General features: G+C 36.5%; 1 protein-coding gene across 3 annotated transcripts in view; it reads left to right on the forward strand.

Moving 5' to 3' along the window:
- Positions 1-18,719, forward strand: part of KCNQ5 (potassium voltage-gated channel subfamily Q member 5) — a 514,493-nt gene that overhangs the window by 98,464 nt on the left and 397,310 nt on the right. The window lies entirely within an intron of this gene.

The following is an 18,719-nucleotide window of genomic DNA, read 5'->3' on the forward strand; positions in this document are numbered from 1 at the left end:
ATTGTAACCTAGTTAGTGACAAAATAACACTGAATTATAATCAACTCTTAATATTTAAATATATATTCCAAAAATGTATAAACTCAATATATTTAATGAAGTTCAAGTAGCAATCATTTTTCCTATGTTTCCCAAAAGATGAATTGATCATATCGATTGCTGGATGGGGTAGTGGGGATGTCACTGATTAATTTAAGTAGTAAAAGTAGTATATACTTTTGACTAAAGTCAAGTGGGCTTGACTTTAATAAGTGTAGTAGGAAAAAATAATTTCTATAAGAATCATTTTTAATTACCAAATATAGTATAACCTGGTTATTTTTATTCTTAGGAAGAATCCCATTTTAGACTGGAATATTTAAGTTTTACAGTGAAAATAATTTATATACTCAGATATAATTTATCAGACAGTTTATTATGTAAGAAAAACGAATATGTCATTGTCATCTCTTTCTAAGTACAGTTTCCAAAAATGCCCTATTTCCAAAGTAATTTGTAAAGGGATCCATTGTATATAAAAGTTCTCATCTCACATAATCTAAAAAAATATTAACTTTGGTAAAGAAGAAGTTTTTTACTTAATAACATTATCCCTTAAATTCATCGGAGAAAAAGCATTTACAAACTGTGGATAAAACTTGTTTTTTAATATTGTCAGTTTCTCACAACAAATGACTTCTTCTTTTCATAAATTTCATTCTTAAAATTAAACAGGGCACTTTTTAAAATTCTTGTCAACGGTGATTGGTCAATGTAGGAGTTGCAAATAAGGGGAGCTGGTAGGGTGATTAGAAAGCAATGAAAAATAGATTATGAAATGTTATTGAATGCAGATATATATTAATATTATAATATATATTATTAAATATAAAATATATAAAATAAATACAAATATATATACATATATGTATGTATATATATACATATATGTATGTATATATATATATATATATATATATATATATATATATGTAATATACTCTTTTCAATTCTATCTTGTGGTTAAAGGAAAGAAAAACCAGCAAGGAATAAAATTAAGAGAATGTTATAGACTGTGTTCTCCCAAAATACATATGTTGAAATCCTTATCCCCAGTGTGGTGATATTAGGAGGTGGGGCTTTTGGGAGGTCATCAAGTTATGTAGGTGGAGCACTCTTGAATGGAATCAGTGCACTTATAAGAAGAGACATAAGAGTTCACTCTGTCTCTTTGCTGTCCATCATATGAGGATACAATGAGAAGATGGCTGTCTATGAACAAGGAAACAGCCCCTCTGGATGTTCTAGCACCTTGATCTTAGACCTGCAGCCTCCAAAACTGTGAGAAATAAGTATCTGACATGTAAGCCACCCAGTTTATGATAATTTGTAATAGCAGCCCTACCTAAGATAGAGAAAGGGAGACTAAAGGCAGAATTAAGGCCTTAAGTTCTGTGGCATGTTGATTAAAGGTAAGCTGTTCAGATCATACCTACTCATGGCATGCAGGAAAAGTAGTTTCTTTTCAAAATATTAATCAGCTGGCTAGCTACTATAACAATTCAGTCCTTACACATGGAAAAGCTTTCTTGAAATGGAGCTGTTTTTACTATCATTGTTTAACTGTGATAGATCATATGCTGATTGGAACACAGCAGGATCTTAGTATAACCTGCCAAGGGGCAGCAGGGATGAGCCATTAGCTGTTCTGAGCAGTAACATCTCACATAGAGTCAGTTTTAGCTCATGGGCTGGAGATTTCTACTTTTTATTTTGATCAAGATTTACGGGAAAACATTAAGCCCATCTCTGAGGTAATGATTTCCAGTTTTTGTTTAAGATTTTCATTGTATAGGGGCACCTGGGTGGCTCAGTCGGTTAAGCATCCGACTTCAGCTCAGGTCACGATCTCGCGGTCTGTGAGTTCAAGCCCCGCATCGGGCTCTGTGCTGACAGCTCAGAGCCTGGAGCCTATTTCGGATTCTGTGTCTCCCTCTCTCTCTGACCCTCCCCCGTTCATGCTCTGTCTCTCTCGGTCTCAAAAATAAATAAATGTTAAAAAAAAAAAAAAAAAGAAAAGAAAAGATTTTCATTGTAACTACCCAAACATTATTCTTAATATTAAATAAAAATATTTTTACATGTAAATTCAATGCACTTAGGTACTCAGTGCCCCCTCCCTCTCAGAGACTCCCTATTATTTTCTGTGAAGCAGCCACTTGATTTCACAATTTTTCTGGATCTTTTTGGACTTTTGTAGACATGTACCAAATAGCAATGACTTCCTAACAGTTGCCCTTGAAATAAGTTGGAATCAATTTCTAGCAACTTTTATTCCCTCAGTAATTCTTCATACTCCTAGATTGGTATTCATTAGATATTAGCTGTTACCACAATAATACTGGATAATAGATTATCTAATCCCCAGGAGCATTCAGGAAGCATTTATTTCTTTCTCATGCATCGGTTGGGGCCGGTTCAAATTTTGCTGTTATAAACTGCCCTTAACTAGGCTTGGCTTTCAGTTGCATGTTTGATTTAGGTCAATCCTATCTTTCTTCCATCTTCCTTGGATCAGAAGCTATGTGAGGCATTGTCTTCTTATGGTAAAAGGCAGCACAAATGTGCCAAAGCCCAACAAGCCAAGAACATTTTAACCCCGTACTTATGTACTTCCACTAACATTCTGCTTGTCAAAGCAAATCACATTGCCAAGCCTAACACCAAAGAGGAAAGAAAATATGCTTTGATTCTAGTGGGAGGTTCTGCACAATTGCGTGGCATATGGCATAGCTATGGGGAAAAGTTGGGAATTGGTAATAATGATGCAGTTCGCCATGCTTTACATTCTAGATCACAATTACGTGCCTTCCACACACAAAATACCTTCATTCTAATAATCTCCTTTCCCCAAACATCCCAGAATTATCATTAATTTATGGAGTCAGGTTCAAAGTCCAGGATTTTATGATTTATATCAGTTCTAGATGCAGCTTTTCCTCATCTGAAGACTTGTGAATTTCAAAGACAAATTGTCTAATCCTGCCCCATAAGAAACATTCTCCCAACACATAATTGTGAAATGGGGACAGGGTAGCCACAATGAACAGTCCATTCAAAAAAAGTGACAGTGAGAGGCACATTGTCATCACTGGTCCATAGTAATTCTGAAATCCCACTGGACAAATGTTGCCAGGTCTCCCTACCCTGGAGGAAGGGAATATCTCTTGATTAGGTACTGATTCTGCTCCCTGGGAATTCGCTAAGTAGGAAAGGATGTTGTATCATCTTTTGCCTTGTTGAATGTATTCAGAAGCATCAAGATTTTTGAGACAAGGAAAGAAAACACTCCTTTTTTCAATTTATTTTTGGCATTTTTTTATACTTCTTTAATATGATATCTTCTAGGACGTAATCAAACAGGTCTCCAGATTTGTAAAGGTCTCAATGTTATGTATACATATTCTTTCCTTTACTTTATGAAAAAAATATTTGGTTAATTTTTTGATTACGTAATATATTTTAATCGCCCAAATATCAAAAAGTATAAAAGATATAAAGTGAGCCTCCCAATATCAAAAAGTATATGAAGATATATAGAGTGAACATTTTCATCTCTTTCTTTTACACAGAATTGTAGTATAGCAAAAATATTATACAATAGTCTTTTTTTCACTTAACATATCTCACAGATTTTTCCGTATCAGTGCAGAAAGTGATCCCTCATTCTTTAGAGCTATGTATTACTTCATTTAATGGATATACCATAGTTTTTTTAGCCAGAAGTTTTTTTTAAACGTTTATTTATTTTTGAGAGACAGAGAGAGACAGAGTGCTAATGGGGGGAGGGACAGAGAGAGAGGGAAGCACAGATTCCAAAGCAGGCTCCAGGCTCTGAGCTGTCAGCACAGAGCCCGATGCAGGGCTTGAACCCACAAACCATGAGATCATGACCTGAGCTGAAGTCAGACACTTAACTGACTGAGCCACCCAGATGCCTCTACCATAGTTTTTAATTAGTCCTCCATCAAAAACAGTTGTGGTGTTCCAAATATTTTGCTATTACAGATAATGTTGCAATATATAATCTTGTATGCCCGTCTTTATGCACATGGTTTAGTATATTTGTAGGGAAAAAAAAAAACCCAAAAGTGGAAATGTTGAGTCAAAGAGTTTATAAGTATGTAATTTTGAAAGAAACTACCAAATTGCCTTTGGTGGAATTTCTAACAATATTACTCCCACTAACAGTACAGAGAGGGCCTCTTTATCTATAGCCCTGTCAACAGTATGTTAGCAGATTCTTGGAATTTGGCCAATTTCCTAAATGAAAAATGAAGTTGCATTTCTTATATTATGAATGAGGGAGAACAGATTTCATATATTTAGGAGCTATTTGTATTTTTTAAAATTTATATTAACTGTTCTTAGACTGGGACCAAGTTTCATTGGGTTGTTGGATTTTGTCTTATTGCCTTAAATAGATCTTGAGTAAATGAGTATTTTGTAGGAGCTGCATGTATGCCAAGGAAGTTAGTCCTTTTTAGGTTATTTGAATTGTAAATATTTTTTCACATTTATTGACTTTGTAGTTTTTAAAAAACTATTTAGAAATTTGTTTTTCTTTAGTGTATGGCCTAATTTATCAATTTTTCTTTTATGTCTTCTATATTTTGTATAACAGAAAAACCTTTCTCTAAGGTTATAAAAAGAATTCTCATATACTTTTCTTCTAGTACTTTTACTATTTTGTTTTATTACATTTAGTCGGATCCTTTAAAAAAATTTTTTCTAGTGTATGTGTAGGATAGAAATCCAATTTTTTATCTATCTGGCCGCCCAGTTGTCTCAATACCACTTACTGTGTAGTCCATCTTTTCTCCATGAGTATGAAATGCCACTTTTATCATATACCAAGATTCTGGTTTTTGGTATCTATTTCTGAACCTTATTTTTTTCCCTGAAGCTTACAACTCTATTCATGTAATAGTTTAGTATTGGTTTCATTACTAAGGCTTTAGGATGTTTTATATGGTAGAATTACTCATTCCTCATTCTTGTTTCTAGAATTGTCCTGGATGTTCTTGTTTATTTTTCTATATAAACCTTAGAATAACTGTATTTCATTCCAAAGGAAAAAAAAATACTGACTTCTTTCAGGTGCCGTTACATTTACAAATTAGCTTTGAGAAGAAGAGTATGTTTATGGTGAGTTTCCTATCCAAGAACATGTATGTGTTTCTATTTGTTCAGGTTGTCTTTTATGTCTTTTAGAAGCGTTTTCAAATCCTTCATGTGGTTTGCATACATTTCTGATTAAGTACTTTTCTTTCTAATTCTATGTATGGCTTAACATATGTGATGCTGAGAAGGAAGGGCTTGCTAACTGTTTTAATCATAGCTCTACATCTAGATTCCTGCTAGATTAGAAGAAACAGATAATGTAGTAAGAAGGCAGATGAAACTTTTAAGTGCAAATAAGGGGACAGGTGGGAGGTGTAGCATACCTGGTGCTAACTAGCTTTTGTCATCCTGTCCAATGAAAGCCACCAGATTTGTCTGGAACACACAACATGGGAAAAGCAAAATGTATTTAGAAAGGCCACAGAAGGCAGAACAGTTGTCATTTAGAAGTAGATCTAAGAATTTTATCAATTAAACTTGGCTGCATATAATAGCTCTCCCAAATAACAATGACTTCAAACTAGATAAAGGTTTATTTTTCTCTCCTATACATGAGTTCTGGGTGTTGACACTCCAGCCTCGGTGTGGTAATTTCATAAACACCAGTGATCCAGTCTTCTTGTTTCTTTTTCCACTACTATCTTTAGTGGGTGGTTTCCATCTTCAAGTTTGCCTCGTGGTTCAAGATGGCTGATGAAGCTCTCACCAATATGCACATTTCAGGGAAGAGGACAAAGAATGAGGAGAAGGGCAAAAAATGTGCACCACCAAGCTAAGCCAACCGTCTTCCACAGCCTCACTTTTTTAACCTCCCGCTCCTTATCTGGGCAAGGGGATGCTCCCAAGTAGAGATTCTGCTACTAAGAGAGAAAGGAAAAATTGATTTCAGGAAGGCAACCTTCAATCCCTGCCACAATGAGAGCATTTTTTTCATTTTCTCCTCAAAGCACAGTGAGAAAGGAGAAGGAAAATACCAACAAGAAAATAAGAGAGCGAATAAAGTGAGTGCAGTTTGATTATTTTTTAGATTTTAGAATCATTTAAAACAATCTTTTGTTCAGCAAAATCTGAGCTGGAAATCACTGCTTTGGTTTGTTTAGTTTTTCTTCTTCTTCTTCTTTTTTTTTGGTTTTTGTTTTTGTTTATTTAAATTCCAGTTAGTTAAAGTACAGTGTAACAGTTTCGGGAGTACAATATATGTAAGTGATTCATCACTTACATACAATACCCAGTACTCATCACAAGTGCCCTCCTTAAAACCCATCATCATTTAGCCCATCCCCCTCCCCACCTCCCCTCCAGCAACCCTGGGTTTGTTCTCTATAGTTAAGAGTCTGTTTTATAGTTTGCCTCCCCTTCTCTATCACTTGCTTTGTTTGGTTGGGTTGTTTTGTTTTGTTTTGGGTTTGGGTTTTTTTGGTTTTTTAGTTTTTAACTTTAAAATGTTTTCAAGGGGAATTGGGTCACATGTTCTCTTTTTCTTCTTTAGACTTAAGGAACCTCAGTAAGGAGTTAAGCATAATCCCCAAAGGGCACAGTTTGTACAGGGCTCACAAAGATGATTAAGACACAGGCTCTGCCTTTGGATTCAAAGGGCTTCCATAAAATATAGATGATGTTTTTTTCTTTTTGGAAGCCACCAGACTGATCAGAGTTAGAAGCAGCTTCCTGAGGGGGCCTGAGGGAAAGCTTGGGTAGGTGTTAGAGGGTGTTTTTTTATCCTGCGAGTCTTGTAGTAGAGCTATGAAAGAGAGAGACAGATGGGGGAGGGGAGCAGGAAAGGAGGAAGATGGAGAACATAAAATGTATTATTTACAATCTGGGTGAAAAAGCTTCAAATACTACCTTAGAGGGCAAAAGTAATCTGTCGATGCAAGAGGACTGAGGACACTGACCCTCCAAGTCCTTCACATTCAAAACAACTCTGGCACCTGAAGCTTCACTCACCTGGACGAGGAGTTCTGGGGCTGCTTTCAATTCTCAGAGGCTACATTCTGTTATAGAATTCAGATATTCTCATGTGTAATATAATTTTATTCCTTAAATGACTATAAATACACTAAAATGTTACATTAAACTTTAGGTTCTCCACTGTAGCCTTTTAAGATTTTTCAGTGTATTCAAAACAGTATGCAAATAAAGTGATAAGGTTTTCAATTCACTTATTCCTTAGAATATCTACCTTTTCTTCCCTTTTTTTCCTTTTTGCTGTTATATTGCATTTGTTATATTACTTTCCATGGTAAACTACAAGAACTTGCATGGTAGCATGGAAAACATATTTTTAAAAGGAATTCGGGCAACCAAGATGTCTTGCAGTAGGTGAGTAGATAATGGTAGTACATGCAGACACTGGAATGTTATTCACTGTTAAAAAGAAATGAGCTATCAAGCCATACAAAGACATGGAAGAGAGTTAAGTGCATATTACTAGGTGAAAAAAGCCAATCTGAAAAGACTACATACAATGTGATTCCGATTATATGATATTTTGGAAAAGGCAAAACTGTGGAGACACCAAAAAGATCAGTGGTTACTGGAGATTGCAGGGAGGAAAGGACAAATAGAGCAAAGGATTTTTAGAGCAGTGAAACTTCTATATGTTACCGTAATGACAGATACATGACATTATGCATTTATCAAAACCTATTGAATGTACAACACCAAGAGTGAACTTTAATGTAAACTGTGGGCTTCTGGTGATAATGATGTGTCCGTTCCATCAATTGTAACAAATGTACCACTGTGGTGGGGGATGTTAACAGTGTGGGAGGCTGTACAAGTGTGGAGCAAAGCCTATATGGTAAATCTCTACTCTCTGCTCAATTTTGATGTGGACCTAAAACTGTTCTTAAAAATAAAGTCTATTTGAAATATTTAAAAAGAAATTAGGGATTAATATAAGAATTGCAATCAGGGATAATTATAGGGAATTCTAGAAATCATTGGGTAATTCCATGGAGTAACTGCTGAAAAAGCCTGACGCTAATGCTCCATCTGAAGGATTGAAGCCACCATTTGTGATGTGTTATATGGGACTGATAAACAAGACACAAGAGGAAAAAAAACGTAAACTTCACCACATCCTGTTCTATCAGTGGCCTTGCCACTGTTCATTTTGGTTTTACTCTGCTGAGTGCCTGTTGCTTCTGAACTTTCATTTCCTAACAGAAACTCTGAGCCTTTGCTGCTTTACTAAATTTCATTTTTAAACATACTCTTTCTTAGGAATATTAACATAGACACCTCTCTTACAAACACAACATTTAAAGAAAATCAGAGTACGGGCACCTGGGTTGCTCAGTCAATTAAGCATCCGACTTTGGCTCAGGTTATGATCTTACCGTTCATGAGTTTGAGCCCCATGTCGGGCTCTGCTTCCAAGTCTGTGTCTCCCTCTCTCTCTCTGCCCCTCTCCCACTCGTGCTCTGTCTCTCTCTCTCTCAAAAATAAACTTTAAAAATAAAAAAAGAACATCATAGCCCCCTAAATAATTTGTTTCTCTGTCAGAGAAGGCAACAGAGCTACAGATGGTATGTTCAGTGAGCCGAGAACTTGGGGCTGAGAAGCTATTAATTCTTACAGCAGCTCTTCTACTAATGATTTTATGGTCCCCGGAATTGATGTCATTCAGAGTCTGCTTCATACACTATAAATCTATAAAATGAGAAAAATAAAATTAGCTCTTGTATTTTAAGAGTATTTACAGCACTATAAGCCTAAGCTATTGTATTAGTAATCTATTGCAATGTAACAAATTACCACAAATGTAGTGACTCAAAACAACATAAATTTATTGTTTCACAGTTTCTTTGGGTGAGGTGTTAGGCACAACTTATCTGGATTCTCTGCTCTGGGTCTCACCTGATTGAAATCCAGATATGGGCCACCAAAATACTGAAGTACTTACCAAAGAAATAATTTTTCTAAATTTTTATTAAGTAGTCCTTCTCAATAAGTTTTGATGTCTTCCCTGGATACAGTAGCATCTGCAGAGAGCCACCCTAGATTTTTCATTCCAATTATCTTCAGTTTAGAAATGTCTATTGAGTACCTCTTAGTTGTCAGTTCAAGGTATTAGAAATACTAGATGAATAAGAGGACCTTATCTTAGGAAATGAATGACCTAGTAGTGAAACAAATTGGGGAAGGATGTTGAGGGAGATCAGGCCTGAATCATTTTGAGAAGAGGAAAGAAACTTAGAGTAACTGCCAAGATCAATTGTCTTGATCCTACAACTAGTGAGTAACTGGAAATTCTCTGCAAATGATAAATTTGTCATGGGCAGCTGTTGTAGTCTATGAAATAGAGTCTATGAATCAGTCTGCAGAGGTCATCTGAGTTGATGAGATGTGTTACAAGCCTTAAAGGCTAAAAATGATATTCTCAATGAAAGACCAAGTATAAGCAGCAGTTTTATGATAGTGTTAGTAGTTGGGAAGATATAGCCTTGTTCACCCAGCCAATAAGGGAGATGAAATTCTGAGAGAGGATCAAAGGGCAGGTGAAGATTTTTCCAAACATAATTATGCAAAGGAAGTAAAGATTCTAGGAGGTAGAATTGTATGTTGAAAGATTCAAGAAGCTACTGGTGCCATCTTATATCTTGAACTCCAGGTAGAACCCCAGAGATTGTAGCTTCTAACTCTTGTCAGCTCTGTGTCCTTGTCCAGTCCTTTCCCGTTTCCTCTAATTGTGAATTAATTCATGCTGGAATTGAGTATCTTTCAGGAAGGAGACCTAGGAATTGTTCCAGGATTTTTGGTGATGATGGAGGTCATGTTCCAGGGCTTGTAGTATAATTAAACTTGTACCTAAAGTAACATTAAAGGACTTACTCTTTAGAATGGCGAGGATGACATTTGTCATCTATAAGTTAAGGAAGAGAGTCTCTGATGGGAGTTTGGGCAGAGACAGTGGTGTGCTTGTCTTTTCCCTGAGGGTGGGAAATAAGAGTCCAGATGTTCAGGAAGGTTGAGTTGGCAATGAGTTGAACCTTGCCTGGCTTAAACTGGGATGTAAGATTGTCCAGTAAATGGGTTCTCAAAGGGAGCTCTGTGGTTAAGGTCTTAAAAGTCACATGAGGGGCGCCTGGGTGGCGCAGTCGGTTGAGCGTCCGACTTCAGCCAGGTCACGATCTCGCGGTCCGTGAGTTCGAGCCCCGCGTCGGGCTCTGGGCTGATGGCTCGGAGCCTGGAGCCTGTTTCCGATTCTGTGTCTCCCTCTCTCTCTGCCCCTCCCCCATTCATGCTCTGTCTCTCTCTGTCCCAAAAATAAATAAAACGTTGAAAAAAAAAAAAGTCACATGAGATCACACAATGTCTCCTTTCCTGGGGCCTTTTGAATAGTAACAGATAACCAGGAAGACTGGTATAATGAAATGGATGGTGCTTCTTGACTTTTTACTTCCCTCAGGAGGTAGCCTGTGAAAGAGAGTCCCAAGGGCAGATGATACGAAGTCTCTCAGCTGCAGAAGCAAGAGTCCAAATATCTCCTAGGGCATTGTTTCTCAAACATATATGATCATATGAATCATCTGGAAATCTTATTAAAATGTAGGTTAGCAGGATGGAGTTGATGAGAATTTGCATTTCTAACAAGTTCCCAAGTGGTACTGATGCTTCTGATCCACAGACTTCAGTTTAAGTAGCAAAACTTTGGAGCACTAGAATAGGGAAAATAAACCTTAGATGTCATTATGGTCTTCATACATTATAAAGCTGCAAAATAAAAGGAAATTTGGTTTATCCCTTGCAGCTGAAGTAGGAATTAAAGAACTCTTCAGAAATACTTATAGATGCACAGAAAAAACAAAACCTGAAAAGACACATTTGCTGAAGCAAATCTTTAAAGAGCACATCAGGAAAGAATGGGAAATGTGGCAGTTGCTAGAGAAGCAGACAAATCTAACTCCATTATCCTCCAACTCTGAAGGATATGATCTTCTGTTTTAGTTTTAGGGGCAACTTAATACCATCTGGTTAAAGAACTGTGTCACACTCTCACACCCCATTCTTCTCCCATCCCACCCCCTCATGCCCTGCCATTCAGCCCATAGCTGCCACTGGCCCTCAACTACTTATATACAGTAAGGAAGAACTGAAGGTTCCTGGCCTGTGAATGAATTTTAGACTTGGTTGTCAAATAATCTAGAGTGATCTGGGTGAGGGTGAGGGGTGAGTAATGAAATCTCCCTAGGGGTGGAGTAATGGTGCAAGGCTGATTAGAAGATAGCTTCAGTATCCTTCATTGTAATAGGTTATTTGAATATTTAATGCAATGCAATTCAAGGATCACCAGAGAATTTGTATTTCTCTTAAAACTTAGTGCAGTAAAACTTCCCTTGTATAATAGATGCTGTTGTAATGCAATCTTGGAAACAGTTTTCAAAGTTCATAAGGGTTGCAAAAGTTCTACTTGATCTGTTCACATATACAAATGTGACTTCCCCTGCTCCTCTTTCTACTGCTATTTATATCAGCTGTCCTACAGATCAGCTTTCTTTGCAGTATCTGATATAAATAACCACAGTTCTCTATAATCTGCTCAAGATTTCCAGGTAGCTCATGGACTGATATCTGGTTATTTATATTTATGATTTGGTGGTGATATGCTTTTATTACTAATATAAATTAATACTTTTCAGATAAAATACAATGAATATTATACCTGAACTCAATGATTTTATTAAAAAAACACTCTTCCTAATGAGCAGATAAGCTGAGTTTGGACACTACAGGGACATTTAGAAACAAGTAGCAGTGGTGGTCTTTTGAGGCCATGCCCTTGAGTTGGAATTTTCATGAGAAACTTCAAATGAAATCCAAATGCAGAGATGAACATAACGTACTCAGTAGAGTGCAGCTGTCTGATTGGCCCCCAGTCTGCGGTTAACTTTCAGACCCAAAGAGTGTAGGCGTCTGCTTATTTCCATGCCCCTAACTAAGAGAAACCTGAAATATTCTTGCTTCTTTGAGATAAATATCAGTCAACAAAACCTGGAATATGAAATTCTTTTTAGGGTGAAACCAACCAGTAATATTTTTATCTTGAAATTGTCCAGGTTAAAGCCTACTCTGTCTCTTCTACACAAAATTCTGCAAAAACATTTGATCATTCTAACTACTTTAGTTGTGTTTTGATCTGAAATGCACTCTTGATTTTAGGAAATGTAGCAATAATCATTAGAGGATTTAAAAACCAAAGTATGGAAAGAAGTGTAACTGTATACATAAAAGCAGTAATCAGTAGGGTATAGTTTTTCTCTACTGGTAAAAAGTCCAAATATTATTAAATATAATTATTAAATTATTAATAATATAATGAATTTTATTAAGCATTTTTTATGATTTTAGTCATTAAAATGTAATTTAATTATGTTAACAGAGCTTTAATGGAACTTAATCTAACATTACCATGCAGCTTCATAATTTGAATTTTTAAATAAATTTGTAGTAAATACAAAACTATTTTATTTTTATTTTTTATTATACAATACAATGGATGAAAACAGAACATAATAGCAATTTCACAAATTCAATTTATTAACATCTCTAGTAGTAACCATACCAGTATGATTCTTCAATAAACATATGCCCTTTTAAAATCCAGATCTTGCCCTTGCTATTAAGACCATGCTTATATTCATGTTGTATCTATCACAGGCATATTATAAAGGAAAGACTGCTAGACAGGATTCAACTCTATGGTTTGTATTCTTACCAGATTCATAACACTGAGCCTTAGCTTTCTGTTTGGTGACCTGGTAATTCTAATCTAAACCATGCCTATTTTATGGAGAAGTATTAACTGAGATGGAAATAAAGTATTGGATTCAGTGTGAAGTTTTGTTATTGTATCTCTCCCGATAGGCTAGGTTTTGCTGCAATAACAAAAGAAAAATTAAGCCCAGATCTCAATGGCTTGAAACGTGGAAGCCTATGGGCGCCTGGGTGGCTCAGTCGGTTAAGCGTTCGACTTCAGCTCAGGTCACGATCTCGCGGTTCCTGAGTTCGAACCCCGCTCTGGGCTGACGGCTCAGAGCCTGGAGCCTGCTTCCGATTCTGTGTCTCCCTCTCTCTCTCCGCCCCCCCCCCCCCGTTCATGCTCTGTCTCTCTCTGTCTCAAAAATAAATAAACGTTAAAAAAAAATTTAAAAAAAGAAACGTGGAAGCCTATTTCCCTCTCACGCTTCACATCTACAGAAGTTGAGCTCATTGTAATCTATGAGACTCAGGCTAAGGAATGCTCCATGCTAATACGTGCTTCCACAATCACTAGGTGAGGGAAGGTGAGGGAAAGATGCGGGCAGATCACGCACTGGCACTTAAAACTTTCTCCCCAAAATGACATGCCAATTCTCACATTTCATTGGCCAGAGCAAGTTATATGGCCACCACGAACTTCCCAGTGAGACAAGAGGGGAAGTGCAAATATCTATATATCTATATCTATATGATAAAAAGTATGAAGAAAGGTAGAGGGACACCACCCCTGCTGAGGAATCCTACAGCTAGACTGAGGAAGATTTTTGAGAAACATGAGTTAAGAACAGGATATTGAAAAATAGAAGGGGCATGGATTTCTGGAGAGGAAGTGATGCACTGAAATACAGAGAAGAAAAATTCCTTCCAGAAATTCTGATCTGGGGGCTCTTCTCAATGAGTACATTTATATTGTTTTTGTGAAAATATCAGGGCCTTTTAATCTAATGACTCAGCTTTTTGTGTCTGTTTCTCTTGCACTTTGTGTTATCGCTGTACCATTTAAAAGTCTAGCGATGACAGAAATTTTGGAAACTATGCACATTTCAATGTGTGCAATCACTCCTTAAAACTGTAAAGATTAGTTAGGGAATCATTGGGTACTCCATACTTCTTTTGTCAACTGTAGTCAATTGCTTGCATCGTGCTCTCCAAACTTAGCAATTCATTGTAGTATCAGATCAATAAGTGATTACATGTTTAAATCAAATAAATGTGTGTAACTTGCACACTCATTGCAATTTCTGGGAGCCACTGCCAGTGTTCAGCATTGTCATTCAGTCATGGCAGCAGTCAAGGCTAAGATCAGGTAGGGTACTTATAACTTAATTTTCCTAAATTTTAACCTTATGTTTATGAGAATATTGCAGTCATGCTGTCTTTAAACTGAGTTTATATTACTTTGGAATTAAAGCAACTTTTTTTTTTTTTAATTTTTTTTTCAATGTTTATTTATTTTTGGGACAGAGAGAGACAGAGCATGAACGGGGGAGGGGCAGAGAGAGAGGGAGACACAGAATCGGAAACAGGCTCCAGGCTCTGAGCCATCAGCCCAGAGCCCGACGCGGGGCTCGAACTCACGGACCGCGAGATCGTGACCTGGCTGAAGTCGGACGCTTAACCGACTGCGCCACCCAGGCGCCCCTAAAGCAACTTTTTAAGACAGAAATTAGGTGTCACCTTGATGCCAATCATAGTGAATTTCCAACTCTTTTTAAAGGAAGTGGTTTTTTTTTCTTTTTCAAGGGCTGCCATAACAAATTACCATAAACTGGGTGGCTTAAAACAAGAGAAATTTATTCTTTCATAGTTCTGGAGGCCAGAAGTCTGATATCAAAACGTTAGAAGGCCATATTTCCTCTGATGACTCCAAGGAAGAATCTTTCCTTGCCTCTACCTAGCTTCCTGTGGTTCCCAGCAATCTTTGGTATTCCTTGGCTTATAGAGTCAATGCTACAATCTGCCTCTGTCAGCACGTGGCTGTTATCCTCCATCTGCCCTGTGTAACTCTGTGTCTCTCTCTCCAGCTTTTTCTCTACTTATAAAGACACCAGTCATTGGATTTAGAGCCCAACTGTAACCCAGAGTGACCTCATCTTAACTATATTACATCTGCAAAGACTATTTCCAATAAGGTCATATTCACAGGTCCAGTAGGTTAAGATTTCAACATATCCTTGCAGGGGGGTGGGGATATAATTTAACCCACAACAATGACATTATTGAAACTTCTCTGTAATTTTGTGGGAAAATTCTGTGGAATACCTCTGCTCCCAGCCCCCAAATGCATGACATAGACTAATTTCACCAAGATCATTCCCTTTGTTTCTGATTGCCAGTTTATTTAAAATTCTGCATTATTGTTTACTTGCCCTAAGACCTGGTTCCTTGATAACAACTCTTCTCTTTCTCTTGATTCTCTCAGTGGGACTTGTCAAACTTTTACCTTGTTTCTAAAAGCATTGGGAGACAGTTCAGACGAACCAGAGTAGACATGCCAATGATCAAGGGTGAGTCACTGTTTCCCCCCTCTGTCAGGGATCTGCTGACAGATACTAATGGTAGCTGTCATTGAACTAAATCTGCAGCAATGGTGAAAGAAAACAAAGTTTGCACTGCTTTTAATAGAGATACTTAGACTTGTTTTTCCTTCTTCCTCTTCAACAACTACACTGGACAAATTTAGCTAAGTGCTTTTTAAAAATCTAAGCAGAATCTTGGAGCACCATCTTTTCCTTCAAAGTAATGTTAATATAATTTTGAGTATAAGAATAAAGAAAAAGTTAGAAATTTCCATTTTAGATTACAAATTGAGATCCAATGCAGCATCCTTTTATATTATACTCTTTGAAACTAATACATACCATGTATTACATATACCTATAGTAATTGCCCAAAGTAATAAAATGACTTGATTCTACCTGGCAGAACTGCAAATCATTTTACTTATAGTAACAAAAGATGATATGTTGTATTGTAAATCTTGCCTAGAAGGAGATAGGGTGTGGATTTTGAGATCTCTTAAGGATTATATTATTTTTTAATTCTAATACTTGTCCTTAGCTTAAGGGTTCATGACCTTAAGGTCCAGAACTTGGATAGAAAAAGATACATTTTTATGTTCACTAACTGTGATATTTGATATCTTCTTAATTATGAATGTAAGCAACAAACTATTGTATTATTGGCTACCAATAGAAATCATAGATTATTTTTGAATTGCATCTCAATTATTTAAAATATCTCATATCCTATGTACCCATCACTATTTCAAAATTATGTTAGTTAGCTCCAACACATAATGCTAGACCTTATTTTTTTGTATTAATAATTATTTTAATATTTTGTTAACTATTTTTGTAATTGGTTTTCATTGTAATGTCTTTATTTTATGCATTAAAAAAAAATGGCTCTACAGACTTCATGGACTGCCAGAATGGCCCATGACACAAAAACAGAGCCTCTGGGCTAGTTTAAGTACCCTCTCTTTCACAATGGCAGGTTAAACAACAGGCTCAAATGTCAGCATTAAATAATACAACTTCATTTTATTTTCAGTAAATCAATTTATTCATCATCTGATTTTTTTTTAGACTATTATGATACCTAGCTTTGGACTACATGAATTAAGATACAAGGTCTTAAAAATGGAAGTATTACATAATTCTTGTTCTCAATGATATTACACTTCAGTCAGTTACATAGCACATGAATTCCCATTGTTTGTGTATCTCAAAATAATAACATATTTAAAAATTTTTTAATGTTTATTTATTTCTTTTTGAGAGAGAGCAAACAAGCACAGTGGGGGAGGGGCAGAGAGAGACAGAATCCAAAGCAGGCTCCAGGTTCTGAGCTATCAGCACAGAGCCCGACGTGGGGCTTGAACCCACAAACTGTGAGTGAGATCATGACCTGAGCCAAAGTCAGACGTTGAACCGACTGAGCCACCCAGGTGACTCAATAATAACTTATATTTATATAAGGCTTTTAAAAATGTTTTCCAAATGCTTTCCTACATAATAAAAACTTATTGGAAACCATCAACAGAGTTGTTAAATTGGTAGAGTAAGATCTTACCAGTTTACAAGGAAAGAAGTGACTTTCCCTTAAGCAGAGAGAGATGGGAGTAAGTAAAGGGTCAACTCTTCCAAATCATAGTGCAGCGGGACAATCACTTCACATCACTGTTTCCTTAGAAAAATTCTACATTAGAAAATCCTTAGTCTTTTCAGTGTCTAGTCTACACATTTCTATAAAAGTATAAGATAGCTTATTAGGAATAAAATGGACCTGAGGACCTTGGAAAGAGCAAAGACAAAGAAGGGGAATGATGGTGGGTTCGGAAAGTAGTTGCTGTCCATGAACTTTGACACAGTTGATGTGCAATTGTTTTTATTTCAACATTTTTCTAAGTGCAAATACTCAACAAAAACTAGGAAAAGAGATAGAGTCAGGTGGAGATAAACCCAGCCTCGCTTCCATATCATCCAGTTGATTGTAACCTTCCTGTAAAGGAACTGTCCCTAGCGTCCTCTTTATTCAAGAATTGTTTTATAGACCAAGAGCTTGTTAGGGCATTACTTGGCAGCCTATTATAAATGAAATTCTTGAGCCCAGACCTACTGACTCAGAATTTGCATTTTAATGAGATCCTTGAGTGATTTGAATGTACATGGAAATTTGAGAAGCACTGATTACTTTAAGTTCAACTATAATAACCAAGACATTATTAAATTCCTACACCTTACTTACTCTCATGGTTTCAGTTTTTAGCTGTTGTTGTACCTTCATCAGGAGATATGAGGCCCATACTAATAAAAATGCATTTAATAATTACTTTGGGTGGAAATCTCATTAAATCAGGCAGATGTTCCTGAAGAGCTTGTAAACAGATTTTCATAATGGAGAACACAGTATATTAGAAAAATCAGCCCCTGTGAGACCACAAACTTGCTAGGAAAGCTTGGTGAACGTAAGTGGTGAATATTTAGAGGGAGCAAGAAGGCCCATGTATTGCATTTAGGCAAATCATAAGTACATGCTATGCCAGGGAAAATTAGTATTTTTCCCCGCATGAGGTCTGACATGTTCACACATGAATGTATTTCATTCAGAAAAAGTGAAGGCTCTAGAATGGCACAGTCGGGTTTTATGAGAAACAGATGTGTCGTGGTTCACCCACTCCCTGACCACCTGTGGTTTCCCCATGACTCAACTTTCTTGAATAAAGGGAGTTAACTCTTGGATCTTAAACAAATTCTAAATTACATATTTATTTTCTTCCTTCTCATATTTCTCCTCACTGCTCATTGCCATGACAGAACCTTACAATTCAGAGAAGTTTGAATAAACTACAGAAAGAATTCTCAACTCTAAAGCATTTTCTTTTAAAGGCAAGTCCTCATTCTGATATTTACATTGAGGTTCTGTTAAAAGTTCAAACAGAATACTAATTTAACCAGCCAATTAGAAAGGGTGTTTTTTGTTTATAATTTAAAGCCACCTGGTTGTGAGATGTTTCTACTTACTGTTTGTTTATTAGTTGGGGGTAGGAATTATTCTCATTAAAAATACACTTTCATGCCATTGGTCAGTCACTTAACCCTCAGCTACCACTATTCATGGAATAATGTGGGCAAATTAAAATCATTAATATTCTGTAAACTTTAGTACCTGCTATTAAAACTTCCTCGACACCTCCTCCTCCAATTGCTCACAAGTAGCCAAAAGGAAGGATTTGAACTTCATTAGATTTTATTTCTCCTGCCATGCTCTGCTTTCCATTCCAC

This window comes from Leopardus geoffroyi, chromosome B2 (genome assembly GCF_018350155.1).
Source record: "Leopardus geoffroyi isolate Oge1 chromosome B2, O.geoffroyi_Oge1_pat1.0, whole genome shotgun sequence".
Classification (NCBI taxonomy): domain Eukaryota; kingdom Metazoa; phylum Chordata; class Mammalia; order Carnivora; family Felidae; genus Leopardus; species Leopardus geoffroyi.